Here is a 14884-nt window from a genome sequence, read left to right on the forward strand (position 1 = left end):
TTCCTTCACTCATTCATTAAGCAAATGTGTAATAAGTGTTTTTGGTACTTGAGCCATTGAATTAGAAATCCCCATAGGGCATTATGTAAACTTGTGGATGTGTAACCGTCGTGATTCTGCAATCTGCGTTTGGGGTAAAAATTGGGAGTTCATAACCCACTTCAATCTAATGTATGAAATATGATATGTCAAGAGCTTTGTAATGTTGTGAACAACCAATAAAAAAAAAAGAAAGAAATCCCCAGAATCCAGATGTTATAAAGAGGCTAAACCCATAAAAAAATAAACTTACAGTACAGAGGAATGGCAGAGGAAACCTGAGGGAATCTAGTCACGGAAGAGCGGCACAAAACCCAGACCAGGTATGTTAGGTTAGGAAAGTGGTGCGGGACTAAATCACTCGAACACACCAAAGCTAAGCAGAAGCAAATTTATTGTCAGGAAATCTGACAAGGCTGTATCTGCGCAGAGAGAACAGCAACAGACTTCCTCTGAAGTAAACTTTTATAAATCAGAGCCTGGGTTATGCATTGGGGGTGGGCTTAGCCCTTGCTATTGCAGGTGGAGAACAAGCTTCAAAACTTCAAGAACCACAAAGGGGAGGGGGCTGGAGGAGCTAGTACATTGCCATTAGCTTCTGGAACTGGCAGGCCCCTGTAGTACTGAGAAAGTCTGTGAGCACGGTGGTCAGGGTGCAGGTGGGTAAAGGTGCCAGCCTCCGGGTGGGTGGGTTCTTACAGGAAGGGGAAGGAAGGGGAAGCAGGGAAAGGTGTCTGGGCAGAAATGGGGTCAGCTTGACTTAACTTCTAAATTAATGCATAGTTATGTTAACAGACTAACATTAGGAAAGGTTTTTCAGATGAGATAATACAACAGCTGGCCTGAAGACCCCAGGAGTTATTCAGCTCAAAGGCACGTTGATCATGCTACAAGACTCCTGAGGCTGTGGCAAGGTTATGTGAGCAACAGAAACAAGCCTGGGAAGGATGACAGAGGCCAGAACAAAAAGGGCTTAGGCACGACAAGGGACTTGGTTTAAACCAATGCCACAGCAGGTTTTATGTGATCTTCTGGCAGCAGGGAGTGACTGGGTTAAAACAAGACAATGCTGGAAGCAGGGACATGCCTAAGAAGATACAGCAATGACATTTGTGAGAAATCTACAGGCCTGAACAGAGGTGATGTGACAGGTTCAATTGTGTTCCCCAAGAAAACTCATCTTGAAGTCCTAGCCCCCAGTTCCTCAGAATGAGACCTCATTTGGAGATAGGGTCATTACAGAGGTAATCAAGTTAAGGTAAGGCTGTTATAATGCTTCCCAATCCAATCCACTATATTTATTTTTAGTTGTAGTTGGACACAATACCTTTATTTATTTATTTTTATGTGGTGCTGAGGATGGAACCCAGGGCCTCGCACTACTAAGCAAGCTCTCTACCGCTGAGCCACAACCCCAGACCACAATAGGTGTCTTAAAAAAGGGTGGGGGGCAGAAATTTGCACACTGACAACTAGAGGGAAGACAATGTGAAGATCCAGAGAGGGCAGCATATGAACATGAAGATGGCCATTTTTTTTTTTGTGTGTGTGTGTGTGTGTGTGTCTTCTCTCTTTTTTTTTTATTGGTTGTTCAAAACATTACAAAGCTCATGACATATCATCTTTCATACATTTGATTCAAGTGGGTTATGAACTCCCATTTTTACCCCAAATACAAATTGCAGAATCACATCGGTTACACATTCACATTTTTACATAATGACATATTAGTGACTGTTGTATTCTGCTACCTTTCCTATCCTCTACTATCCCCCCCTCCCCTCCCTCTTCCCTCTTTACCTCATCTACTATTGTTCTATTCTCTCCCTTGTTTTTCCCCCCCTTTCCCCTCACATCCTCTTATATGTAATTTTGTGTAACATTAAGGGTCTCCTTCCATTTCCATATAATTTCCCTTCTCTCTCCCTTTCCCTCCCACCACTCGTCTCTGTTTAATGTTAATCTTTTCCTCATGCTCTTCCTCCCTGCTCTGTTCTTAGTTGCTCTCCTTATATCAAAGAAGACATTTGGCATTTGTTTTTTAAAGATTGACTAGCTTCACTTAGCATAATCTGCTCTAATGCCATCCATTTCCCTGCAAATTCCATGATTTTGTCATTTTTTAGTGCTTCGTAATACTCCATTGTGTATAAATGCCACATTTTTTTATCCATTCATCTATTGAAGGGCATCTAGGTTGGTTTCACAGTCTAGCTATTGTGAATTATGCTGCTATGATCATTGATGTGGCAGTATCCCTATAGTACGCTCTTTTAAGGTCCTCAGGGAATAGTCCGAGAAGGGCGATAGCTGGGTCAAATGGTGGTGGTTCCATTCCCAGCTTTCCCTGGAATCTCCATACTGCTTTCCAAATTGGCCGCACCAATTTGCAGTCTCACCAGCAAGGTACAAGTGTACCCTTTTCCCCACATCCTCGCCAGCACTTGTTGTTGTTTGACTTCATAATGGCTGCCAATCTTACTGGAGTCAGATGGTATCTTAGGGTGGCTTTGATTTGCATTTCTCTGACTGCTAGAGATGGTGAGCATTTTTTCATGTACTTGTTGATTGATTGTATGTCCTCCTCTGAGAAGTATCTGTTCAGGTCCTTGGCCCATTTGTTGGAAGATGGCCATTTATAAGCCAAAGAGAATATATCCTTCACTCATGGCCTCTGAAAGAACCAACCCTGCCACCACCTTGATAACTCGTCATCTGGCCTCCAGAATTGTGAGATACTAAATTCCTGTTGTTCAATCTACCCACTTTCTAGAGATAGTTTGTTATGGCAACCTTCACAATCAAATATAGCCATCAACAGTGGGGATGAAGTTAAAGATATTTCAGCAGCACATTAAGAAGATCTTTGTGATTTATTGGATGTAGGCCCAGGGACAGTAAAGAAGGGAAAGTACTAAAAATATGATTCTGGCCAGGTAAAATGGTGCAGGTCTGTAATTTCAGCTACTCTGGGGGCAAAGGCAGGAGTATCACAAGTTCAAGATCAGCCTCAGCAACTTAGCAAGACCCTGTTTCAAAATAAAACAAAAGGACTGGGAATGTAGTTCAATGGTAGAGCACTTTCCTAGCATATGTGAAGTCCTGGGTTTAATCCCCAGTTGAAAACAAAAATAAAGGAATATCTACTACATAACTTAATTAATACAAAAGCAGGAAAAACTAATCTATGGCAATCAACATTACTATAGTGGTTACTTTGGTGGGTAGTGATTGGAGGAGTTAATTTTATTGTTTACACCCAAAGAAATTCCTTATTGTAAACAAAATATAAAGTACAACAAAAGAAATACTGTGCAATTTGTAAGAAGGATTTTTTTTTTTTTTTAGTCAGAAGTAAATTTTTTTTTTTTTTTTTTTTTTTTTTTGTGGTTCTGGGGATTGAACCCAAGGCCTTGTGCATTTGAGGCAAGCACTCTACCAACTGAGCTATATCCTCAGTCCAAGCCAGAAGTAAACTGTTTTTAATTGGAGGAATTTAAAGAGGGCTTCTGAGGAGCTGATGATGTTCTAGTTCTTGATCTGATCTTTCTTTTTTCTTATTTATTTGATACCTGGGTTTGAACCCAGGGGCACTTTACCACTGAGCAACATCTCCTTTCTTTTATTTTATTTTTATAATTTTTTATTTATTTTATTTTATTTTTTATTTTTCAAGAAGAGTCTTGTGAAATTACTGAGGCTGGCCTCAAACTTGCAATCCTCCTGCATTTAGCCTCCTGAGTCACTGGAATTACAGACCTGCACCACTGCCCCCCACCCCTGCTCTTGACCTGGTCTTGATTGCAGGTGTGAGTCATTTTTTTTAAATGTATCAAGCTCTACAATTAGTATGTGTCGCTATTTTCTATATATGTATCTTAAACATAAATAAAATGTTTAAAGATAAATTTTAAGGAAAAAATTTAAAGTGTAAGTGACTGAATCTATAAAGGAAAAATGGGCAGGCACCAGCCTGCAAATATTTATATTGGGTAGAAGCAAAAGGCTGTGACTTTATTTTAACTAGTTTAATCCCTACCAGGAAAAATAGCAACCCATTAGAATATTGTGTGTTTGCCTAACACTGTGAAGGCCTGAGTTTCATTCCTAGTACTATAGAAAAACAAAAAACAGGAACCCAAAACAATAAAAAACCTATGGGTTCACAGTTAATGTTGACTTTTTTTTTTTTTTTTTTTTAGTTGGAAGAGAAGACATCTTAGGCTAATGTCAAACCACTTATTTAAGGTTCCTTTGATAAAAGGAGTCTGTTTTTTGGGTTCACATAGTGAAAAGAATGAGCAGGATTTTTAGCACCCCACATCCCATTGTATGATCTTTCCTCTTATTTGTGGGTGTATTTGGCTCAACCCAATCCATTCTTCCATTTTCCACTAGAAACCTAAAAAGCTGTACAACATAATGATTCAAGCTTGGGATGCAGCTCAGAGGCAGAACTTGCCTAGGATGTGGAAGGCCCTGGGTTTGAGTCCCAACACCGAAAAAAAAAAATCTGAAATAACACAGTCCTGGGTTTAACACCCACATCTGCCACTTTTTAGGCAAAACCTTGGGCAAATTTTAAAATTCCTCCAAGCTTCTGTTTCCTTACCTATAAAATGGGAGTAATAATAGTATCTACCTCATTATAGAGGATTAAATAGAAAGGATTATATAATTTAGTTTTTATGGAACATTTATAGAAAAGATTATATAATTTATAATTATAGAAAGATTAAATAATTATTATAGAAAGGATTATATAATAGAAAGGATTAAATAATTTAGTTTTTATGGAACAGTTAGAAGAAATTAACAGTTGTTATTTTCAACGCTTTTTTTTAAACTACCAACCTTGTTTCTTCTCCCAACCAGCCTCTCACACTTTTTCTCCCACTCCACTAAACTAATAGGTACTCAGAGAAAAGCGATTGGTTTAGTTAAAAAAAAAAAAAGAAGAAGAAGAAAGAAAGTAAAAAGAGAATGATTCAGCCAGGGGAGGAGACACAGCAGACTCCAATGGTAAAGGAAGGGATCTGGGGCTATCCAGACTAGGTATTCACACGCTCTCACCCTACCCTGCAATCGCCCTTGCAGGATGAATATCACCTTGGCTCTACCTTTTTATTCAAGTCTCAATAACAACATCCAAGAAATCAGAGAAACATTGGGATCTGGAGACGCTGTCCTGCAGTCACTCACCTTGTAGCACAATTTAAAGGATGACCAAGAACTCAATCATCAAGATTAAAAAAATTAATTTTTTAATTTACTTATTTATTTATTGCAGTACTAGGGGTTGAACCCAGAGGTGCTCTACCATTGAACTATGGTTTATTTGAGGGCTCATGGTTTCAGAGGTCTTAGTCCAGTTCTTTTCTTTTTTTAAAAATTTTGACATGGAGTCTTCCTAAATTGCTAAGACTGACCTCAAAGTTATAATCCTCCTGCTTCAGTCTCCTGAGTAGCTAGAACTACATGTGTGTGGTACCACAGCCAGCAAGACAAATATTTTAATGCATTATTCTAAAAAATAAAAATTAATGCTCAAATATCCATGATGAAATGTATCTTGCTGGGCATTGTGGCATACAACTGTGATGCCTGTGACTCAGAAGGCGGAGGCAGGAGGATCACAAGTTCAAAGTCAGCCTCTGTAACTTAGGGAGACCCTAAGCAACTTAGCAAGACCTTGTCTCAAAATTAAAAGTAAAAAGGTCTGGAGATATGGCTCAGTGTTTAAGCTCCCTGGGTTGAATCCCTAGTACAAAAAAAAAAAAAAAATCACAATTTTAGTTGGGAGTGGTGGCCCTGTATATATAATATATAATAATTCTAAATAAAGACAGTATCCTTAAAGGCCAGGATTAGGGTGAAATAAATGAGACTAAGTTTCTTATTCCTGAGATTGTTGGATTCTCAGATATAGTAAATAAATGCATGTGTGTAATTTAGCCAGTGTTTTTAAGTAGTGTTTTAGTCAGCTTTTTCACCACTGTGTCTAAAAGATCTGACCAAAACAATTGTAGAGGAGGAAAATTTTATTTGAGGGCTCACAATTTCAGAGGTCTTAGTCCATAGAAGGCTGGCTCCTTTCCTAAGGGCTTGAGATGAGGCAGGACACCATGGTGGAAGAGTGTGGCAGATATCTCTATTCCCTAGATACAGATATATGCCCAAAGCCTGCCTTTAGTCACCACTCTGTTAATCCCATCAGGGTATTAACTCACTGATTAACTCACTCTTGTAAACCAATCACTTCTTCTCTGAACCTTCTTGCACTGTCTCATTCATGAGCTTATGGGAGACAACTCACATCCAAACCATAACAACTAGATGATACCCTTTCTGCAGGAGCCTGGCCCAGGAATCCTTCATCCTTATTGCCTTTGGAGCAGACTGGGTCTTGATATACCTGCCATTTTCAGAACAGGTGTAGAGAGGGGTGAATGCATGTACAGGAGCATATATGCAGGGGACAATTCTCAGGAGAGAGAATTCAATTGGCCTACCCTGGGTAAAGTACCCATCCTTGATCCACTCAGCTGAGATAGTGGACTTATTAAGTCTATCAACATGAAATTGTCACATATTTAATGCCTACTTTGTCCCAGTCATTTTATTAGGTGACTAATAGCTAGTCAAAATATCTAATCCTTATAATAACCCTGTAATTTAGATATTATTGCCCCCATTCTTCAAATGAGGAAACATTTTCAGAGAGATTACATGGATTTATCTAAATCTACACAAATAGTAAGTGACAAACAAGAATCACAACCTAGTTTCTTCTACCTAGCTGCAAATCCCCATACTCTTTTCTTGCCTTCTCTATTATAAAAGGAACATGGTAACTGTTCAATAATTTCTCAATATTATAGTAAATTTAGCAAAACTATTGATGTCTAGAAAAAGGGAAAATCACTTATCACAGAGAGAGAACCCAGAGGGAAATGCTCAGAAAAGCCCTAGCATTCTAGTTTCATTAGGAAATAAGCATGTAAAGAAGAATAATAAAAGATATTCCTGACAAAGGAAAAATTTACTAATTTTTTAATTTTTATTTTTGGTACTGGGAATTGACACCAGGGGTGCTCTACTATTCAGCTAATTCCCCAGTCCTTTTTATTTTTATTTTTTAAATTTTAAGACAGGGTCTTGCTAAATTGCTGAGGGTGCCCTCAAACTTGAAACCCTCCTGCCCTCCTGAGTCCCTGGGATTATAGGTGTGCATCACCACACCCTACCTGACAAAGGAAGAACTTCACAAGTCAGTGACTGTTTTGAGCATCAAAACAAAACAATACAAAAAAAAAAAAAAAAACCTCTAAAAAACACTACTTAAAGTTCTTTGCTTTTGTTTCTCAGATTTTCATTTTGATTTTTCTTGTTTATCAATGAAAGAAAATCTGGAAAATTCTATCAAGTGTAAAGTTTTAGGACCATTTTCATTATAACGTCCCCACCCTGAAGGAACACTTAACATAGTGGGTCCTATATATTTTATTTTTTAACTTTATTTTTTTAATATTTTATTTTAGTCATATTTGGACACAATACCTCTATCTTATTTTTATGTGGTGCTGAGAATCGAACCCAGGGCCTCACCCATGTTAGACAAGCGCTCAACCGCTGAGCCACAACTCTAGCCCCTATTTTTTCACTTTGTAAAGATAATTAAGATTATTGTTTATGTACAACTTCATATATATGGAAAAGTAAATTAAAAACAAACACAAATAAAGATGAATAAAACTGAAAATAAAAACATATTAGTATGTTCAAGGTTTTATTTGTCAGAATGATTTGAAACACTAGACTCTGATTATGGAAATTATTCAGATATGGGTCATTTTAAGATCTTTAGAAATGCAAACAAAGCTCAGAGGCCTCACAGCCAGGAGGCTTAAAAATGACCCCATAGAACTTCTCTGGCAAAGACACCATGGCTGCTGTTATTGAACAGGACCTCAGCACCATTGATCCTGGAGATCTGCAACTGCAGCTGAAACTACTGCCCTGCTGCCTCTGGTAACTGCATATAGCCACTGCTGCAACCACTACCCATTTCCAGACTGTATTCTGTGCAATCTTGGTTTCCTTGAAGCATTAACTTCTCATTCTGAGACTAGGATATCACCTCACTTCAGGCAAAGCTGGGAAAACAAGTTCCTAGGACCCATGGCTTTCTAGAATGGAAAGCAGGCCTTCTACAAGTAGACATTCCCTCAAATACAGGGAAGGAGTTCAGAGGCTAAGTGACCATAAGGATGGACAAACTTCCTCAGAGCCTTTCCTGTTGGCTTCCCCAAATTAACATACACTTTTCTTCCCATACTTAACACATGTTTTTCTTTTTTACACAGTTTTAAAACAGTAACATCTAACACAATACAACTATGTCTTATATCCTTAACATCTCCCCATGATGGCTAAATCTAAATCTCATTCATTATTGCATCTAGGATCCAGAATCTCACACTATTTTCATCCCCCCTTAGTTTTCTTAAATTTCATCTTGAAAATGTGTCCATTATTCATAAATTATAAAATTAATAGGCATCTTTTTCCACATAAAATATAGAGGGAAAGAAAAAAACAAAAATAAAAATTAGTCTCAAATACATAAATACAGGAATGATAATATTGTCCTTATTTGTGTAACAAACCACCAAGAGCCGGGCAGGGTGGCGCATGCCTGTAATCCCAGTAGCTAAGGAGGATGAGGCAGGAGGATTGTGAGTTCAAAGCCAGCCTCAGCAACTTAAAGAGGCCCTAAGCAGCTTAGAAAGATCCTGTCTCTAAATAAAAGTACTGAGGATGTGGCTCAGTTCTTAAGCACTCCTGGGTTCAATGCTCAGTACCAAAAAATTTTAAAAATAAAAATGAAATAAAAAGGGCTGGGGTTAAATGGTAAAGCACCCCTGGGTTAAATCCCCAGTACCAAAAATAGGGAAAAAGGAAAAAAAAGAAAGAAAGAATAAAAGTTCCTGTTACATAGAACCAGAGATTTAACCTTGATGGGAGATAATGAAGAGTGTTGCTATCTCATCTACAATAAAGATGTCTTCATGTGCCCAGAGGTACGCACCTGTAAATTCCAGCTACTTGGAAGTTTGAGGCAGAAGGATCCCAAGTTCAGCCTGGGCAACTTAGTGAGATCCTGTCTCAAAACAGAAAATTAAAGTGCTGGATGTATAGCTTAGAGGTAAAGCACACTTAAGCTCACTATTCAGTACTGAAAAAAAAGTTCTCAGTTTATTAAAATCAAGAATATATATAATTTGCTAGATCAATAAGTGCATTCCAGTTACTGGGACTTAGGTTGATTTCCCCAAAATAAAAGACACCATATGGAATAAAAAATGTAATCAGGCTTGTCATAATTAAGATAACCCACTGTCATTCTCTAAAACTTATTTGTCTTATTATATCCAACTGGTGAGTCAAATGAACCTTAAAGGGGAATCGCCATCTTTGCATATTCAAAGGTTTGATATTGGCACTATCTGAGTGTTTAAAATTTCACTGTTTTAGTTGGGTGTGGTGGATTGTGCTTTCAATCCCAGCTACTCAGGAGGCTGAGGAGGAGGATCACACGTTCAGGTCAGCCTCCACTATTTAGTCAGACCTTGTCTCAAAAAAAAAAAAAAGAGAACTGGGTACAAATATGTAACAAAAAATTCCTTTAGGATGTACAACTATACTGCATCAATAAAAACTTGGGGGGCTGGGGATGTGGCTCAAGCGGTAGTGCGCTCGCCTGGCATGCTTAGTAATAGATTGCCCCTGGATACAATCCCTAGTACCACAAAAAATTAATTAAATTTAATAAAATTCCACTGTTTTTATATAAAGGGAAAGTTCCAGGGGCTACGGCCATAATAACCCTTAATCTATAGGTCAGGAAGCCAATACTGACTTCAATGCTAACTTGCTAAATATGGTAAAATTCCAACAGTAAAACCCCAGCAATAAATGGATTCCCAAATATCAACTGCCAAAAATGCAAGAACATTTTATTAAGAAACTAATAAAATGACTGGGGTGAACTGAGCGGGTGTAGTTTTATAGATCCAGATAGGGCACTTTCCAAGCCCATCTGCTCAAGTTGAGTTTCGGCACCACCTGGTGGAAACAACCTGTTCTGGTTTAAACGTTGACAGGAGTTCCATGAATGGCTGGGACACCCAGAACGACTCACTAATTCCAGTAATTTCTTAATCTTGATCAATTATTTTATTGGCCCAAACCAGGAACATTGTGTTATACTCTACCACACAGTATCCATAAAAGCTTTTTATTGACAAAGAACAGTAGTATCCACAGAAGCTTTTTATTGACAAAGAACAGTCACTATAGCTCCATTTTTAAAAACTGGTACTCATTTCATGAAGGTATTTCTCAGTGCTTTTATCAGAGAATTGTCTTCTGGGTTCTTCTAGTCCATAGTAGATAACAGGCAACAGACTGTGAAAGAGAAACATACTACAATGTTCTCATTTCTGCAAAATTTTAGATTCCTTTTTTTTACTTGTATCAAGTAATGACAAGACATAAGAGGTCCAAAAATTGATAGCTAATTATTGATAAAACTATCATTATTCACAAAGAAAATTCTTATCTATTTAGAAAAAGCAAGATAAACTATTAGAACCAACAAGACAGTTCAATAAGTTTTATTGCATACAAAATCAAGGTACAAAAACCAATTTCTTGTATCAATAGCCAACTAAAAACTATAATTCAAAACAAAATACTATTTCTCAATAAAATAAAAAACGTAAAGTATTCAAGTGATTTTGAAGGCTAAGGTAGGAGGATCACAGGTTCACGGCCAGCTTCAACAACTTAGCAAGACCCTTGGCAACTTAGCAAGACCATGTCTCAAAATTTTAAAAGGACCAGGGGTAGAGTCCTGGAAAAGCGTCCCTGAATCCTCAGTGTCAAAAGACATTGATGAAGAACATGGAAGATGATCCAAATAAATGCAGAAACAGCTATGCTCTTGGAATAGAGGGCATAGATTATAAGGATCTCAATTCTCCCCAAGTTAGGGTTACCTATAAATTTGATGCAATTAAAAGTAAATTTCATTTTTTTTATATTGGGGATTGAGCCCAGGGGTGGTTTACCACTGACCTAAATTCCCAATTATTTTTATTTATTTATTTTTTTATTTTAAGACAGGATCTTGCTAAATTGCTTAGGCTCTCACTAAATTGCTATGGCTGGCCTTGAACTTGAGACCCTCCTGTCTCCACCTCCCAAGTTTCTGGGATTACCGGTGTGTATGCCATCATACTGACCTTGCTTTTACTTATTTATTTATTTATTTTTAGAATTATAAACAAAGTTTCACAAATAATTCAATCCTTTTTTTTTTTTTTAAGAACACTGTATCAGTCAGTATCAAACTAGAGAAACAGAACTGGAAGGAAATATATTGTAAGAAATTTAGTCACCCAGGTTGGCCTTGAATTTATGATGCTCCTGACTTCTGGCTCCTGCCTCACCCTCCCTCTCCTGCCTCCTGCCTCACCCTCCCTCTCCTGCCTCACCCTCCCTCTCCTGCCTCACCCTCCCTCTCCTGCCTCACCCTCCCTCTCCTGCCTCACCCTCCCAAGTAGCCAGGATTCAGGTATGCAATACCATGCTCAGGTTCTCCTTCCATTTATAAAGACCCACTATAAACCCTTATTAATAAAAGTATTTCAAGCAACATTGTTGGAAGGTTACTAAGATACACAGAACAAGAAAAATCAGAGATAGAACTGTGCATATCTTAAATATATAAAATCTTTTTTTTCCTTTTTTATATTTATTTTTTAGTTATAGGCAGACACAATGTCTTTATTTTATATTTTATATTATGAGGATCAAACTCAGTGCCTCACACATGCTAGGCGAGTGCTTTACCACTGAGCCACAGCCCCAGCCTTTAAAAATCTTAATGCACAGGGCTGGGGATATGGCTCAAGCGGTAACGCTCTCGCCTGGCATGCACTAGGCACTGGGTTCCATCCTTAGCACCACATAAAAAAATAAATAAAATAAAGATGTTGTGCCCACCGAAAACTGAAAAATAAATATTAAAAAATTCTCTTTCCCTCTCTCTTCTCTCTTTAAGAAAAAAAATCTTAACACACAATAAAAGTGGCATCACAAAAGAAAACACAAGTTATTTACTATCCAATGTTGAGGAAACAGATATATACATGGAGAAAAATAAAATGATCCATATCTCAAATCACACACAAAAAAATCACTTTAGGTAAAACTTATCCTGAATGTGATAGATGAAATAGCAAGTAGAAGAAACTATAGAATATATTTGTAATTTATGCATAAGAAATGACTTCATGAACAAGATCTCTCAGTCCACTGACAGTCAGTTTAAGGTCTTATAGAAAGGAAATAAAAAAAGTGTTTTTGGGTCTGCTTCAGAAAATGAGAGGCTGGGGGGCCAGTCTAAATCACAGCCCCCAATTCCTGTGACCCTGGCTGGGAATGGTGGGGAAGTGTTATAAGGGGGAAACAAACTAAGTGACACCTTCCTAGGAACTTCCTGGATTAAGCAGGGGAATTGAGGAGATGGGAGGGAGGGTGTTAGCTGGTTGTATATCAAAAATTGTTTTGAGATTGATAATGGGAACTCTTAACATTGCCATGAAGATGTGATCTGAGATTTTGTTACCTTGTTTTTTTTTTTGTTGTTGTTGTTAACTCAGTCCATCTCTTTGAGACTTCTTTTAATGATATTAGTCCTATAAATATTCTGAAAAGTACAATATTAACATTAAGACATTCCATTTACATATAGCAAATCAGCAAAAGAAAATCTCTCAACAGATTTTCCACATTCTCTTTATCTCCTGTACACTTCAGAAAATTTGTCCCTGAACCAAACCCTGTTTTCTGTGTTGTCATGATGAAAACTGCCCAATTCCTGTCTCCAAATGGATCTACAATCCGTCTATTTTCTTCATCTCCTTTGTCTTACCATAGGGTAATGGTCTTTCCTTGGATCAACACAACACCTTCCTAACTGCTCCTGACTTCTACTTCCTCCCAACCCATTGGAGAATACTCTTATACAAATCAAAATGAGTCCACTACTTTCCCTAACAAAAACATTTCAAGAGATTCTCACTACATTTAAATAACATCTGACATCCTTTCTAAGATCCACAAAATGATTGTTAACTAATTATGGGCAAGATCATGCTCTCAGTGTTTTATTTATTTATTTATTTATTTTTAAATTTTTTTATTAGTTGCTCAAAACATTACAATGATCTTGACATATCATACATTTGATTCAAATGGGGTACGTAATCTTAATCTTATTTTTCCACGTGTACAGATTGCAGGATCACATTGGTTATACAGCCACGTTTATACATAGGACCATACTAGTGTCTATTGTATTGTGCTGCCCTTCCTATCACCCCTCTCCTCCCCTCCCCTCCCCTCTTTCTACCCAATATACTGTGACATGTTTCTCTCTCTCTCTTTTTTCTTCCCCCTCACACCCTCTTATATGTAATTTTGCATAACAATGAGGGTCTCCTACCATCTTCCCTGCAATTCCCCTTCTTTCTCCCATTCCCACGCACCTATCTCGACCCTATTTAATGGTAATCTTCTTCTCATGCTCTTCCTCCCTGCTCTGTTTTGAGTCTCCCCCCCTTATATCAAAGAAGACATTCTGCATTTGTTTTTTAGGGATTGGTTCTCAGTTTTTTATATTTACTAATTCTTTGAATCCTGGAAGTAGGTGTTATTATCATTCCTGTTTTATAAAGGAGACCACCACCAAGACATAGAGCTGAAGCTGGCCCAGGTCTCTCAAACCCCAGGAGGCAAGATTCCACAACAAGGCAGACCAGGCCCTATTGTCTGCACTACAATCCCTTCTAATAAACCAGCTGTGCCACTAGAATCTCAGCATCCGGGCTCACTTCTGAAAATGTGGTAGGGATAGATGAGGCTGGACATTGAGAAATTAGCAGGGTACAGGTTTATTGGCTGCAGCCAGGTTCAGAGGTGGCTCTCACCTAAAAATTCTTCTTCCAAACCCTGAGTTCCGAAGTGTTTAGAACTTTAACCCAGTGTGTGTGTGTGTGTGGGGGGGGGGGGGACCAGGACCTCACAGGCTCACAATCTGCAGAAGTCCATACAAAAGTAGGTTGGTTTTTTTTGTACTAGGCAAACAACCCAAGCCTGGATACAAAAATAAATCAAGGACACTCTCTGTGAAAAGCAGTGCCTGGAAAAGGGAGAGTTCCCCTCCCCTTTGCCTGCTAACTTGTCTTTAAGGACCTATCTACTATCCTTTGAAATAAAACGCCTTTGTGCAGGCCTTGGGTTAGTCTTTCATATCATACTCTGTTTCTGCAAGCATATTTCCTTCCTAAAAACTCTTTGTAGAAATTTTTGCTGATAGTCTAAGAGCAATTATGGTGAGGGTCTCTGGAGAAGTTTAATTAAGACTTTCTGACGGGGCTGGGGATGTGGCTCAAGCGGTAGCGCGCTCGTCTGGCATGCGTGTGGCCCGGGTTCGATCCTCAGCACCACATACCAACAAAGATGTTGTGTCCGCTGAGAACTAAAAAAATAAATAAATATTAAAAATTCTCTCTCTCTCTCTCTCTCTCCTCTCTCACTCTCTCTTTCTGGGAAGACTTTCTGGGAAGGAGGGGGTTGCCACTATAGAACCTGCCATACATTCTCATTTCAGTGCCTTTGTGATCCCACTGATCCCATGCCCAGAACATGGGTGTTCTGTGCTCTTTAAAGGACTGGTTTCATCTTACTCTCCATGTCTTTCTTCATAAATAAG

Source organism: Urocitellus parryii, chromosome 2 (assembly GCF_045843805.1).
Source record: "Urocitellus parryii isolate mUroPar1 chromosome 2, mUroPar1.hap1, whole genome shotgun sequence".
In the NCBI taxonomy this organism is placed as follows: Eukaryota; Metazoa; Chordata; class Mammalia; order Rodentia; family Sciuridae; genus Urocitellus; species Urocitellus parryii.